The following is a 1,670-nucleotide window of genomic DNA, read 5'->3' as shown; positions in this document are numbered from 1 at the left end:
GAGGGCCTTAAACTCTCACCCTGTACAATCTCTGAAATCCTTTCCTCTAGCAGGTTCTGGGAAGATAGCACCCCCTCGTGGCAGGTGAAATTCTCTGCCTTGTGCTATGGATCCCCTCTGTTCTCCTGATAATGATACTTACACAGGTTAATCTTTTGACTGCCCAAGTTGTTGATGCAGCATTTCTATGTTTCCACGGAGATGGGGAAGGGAAAGCCTTCTCTTTACCAGGATTAAGACAATTTTGTCACAAGAAGGGGACCTCATTGTGTCTGTTCTTCACTAAAGAATCCAACACAAGTTTCCTCTGAAGCTAGGTTACAGGACATTTGAGTGTCACCATCTCTGCCACACCCAAAGTCTCTCTCCTTATTAATAATCAATTTGCGTATCAAGACAGGAGACTCACTTTCAAGGAGAAATTGTAAAGTCATCCAAGAATATAGTAATATAGTTTGTCTCCCTCCCTCTCTTTGCTAGAGAGACTTGATTCTGGTTTCCCAAGATTCAACCAACAGTTTCAAAGTATTCTTCCTTAATATCCCAAATGTCTATGAAATCCCCAGGTAAACAGTACTGGCAGCATGCTCTACTGGAGCCAAAACTCCCACTCGAGCAAACGTATTAGCCTTCTCTCTCAAAACCGCACTGCACTAATAGAGTTATAAATGGAAAAAAATTTTTATTAATTTATAGTTCATTATTAAAAATTATATAAAGAAGTAGTGAGAGGCATTTTCAAATCAAACCTAAGAAGAGGCAATAGTCAAGTCAGAGGCCAGGAGAACTGGCAGCAAGTTGTTGTTATGAGAGGAGCATGGCTGTGTGACCCGGGGCAGGCCCAGCCCCCTAAAGAGCCAGTACAGAGCTAGGGAGGAATAGGCTCGCTGGTGCCCCAAGGCCATGGATGTGATGGTTAAGAGTTCCTAGTTCCACACTGAAATGAATCCTCTTCATGCCTGTGCTTACACAGAGCTTTGTTTGAGAACCGCCCTGACAGAGGGGAGGGTTGGGAAGGAGTTGGGGCAGGGGCACTTCAGATGAACTGGAAGCCCCTGAAGTTTGCCTTGATTAATGCTAATTGAATTCTAATCGAAACTGTCCATCTAGGCCCCAAGTGCACCTGAAAGAAACTTCGAGTTCTGGAAGCAACACCCCAGAGTGCACAGAGAGTTTGAAAACATTCATCTCATCACCCAATCTACTAAGTATATTGTTTGTCCATTAAACCTCAATATACTTTTGGAGACCCCATGCACTGCCCTGCTAAAGACAAAAAAAGCTTAGCCTCTATTTTGGGCTGCCCTACAAAGCTGGGTTTTGACCTGATAAGACTATTACAGTTCATTTAGCATCATTGCCATGCACCATGCTAATTAGAATTTGGGGACTCTTGAAATCACTGGATTATGCAGTATTTCCTCCCAAGTGTTTCTGCATTGTGGTCCAAATCCTTATGAAATTTGTATTCAATGAATTAAGAGGGAGCAGGAAAAGCATGGAGAGTCCAGAGAACAGTTAGAGGTGAGCAGGAAACTTACATTACATTGTAGGGTAAACAGGCTCTTCAAATAGCCTTTGGTCATTTGTTCCACATTTCTGAGCCCCTACGATGTGCAAGGTGTTAATTATTCCAGAACTTGAGGATACAGCCTCTCAAATATATATAT

The sequence above is a fragment of the Pteropus alecto genome, unplaced genomic scaffold (assembly GCF_000325575.1).
Source record: "Pteropus alecto unplaced genomic scaffold, ASM32557v1 scaffold98, whole genome shotgun sequence".
NCBI classification, from domain to species: domain Eukaryota; kingdom Metazoa; phylum Chordata; class Mammalia; order Chiroptera; family Pteropodidae; genus Pteropus; species Pteropus alecto.
The sequence above is the reverse complement of the archived record's forward strand: the minus strand, read 5'-3'. Positions refer to the sequence as shown.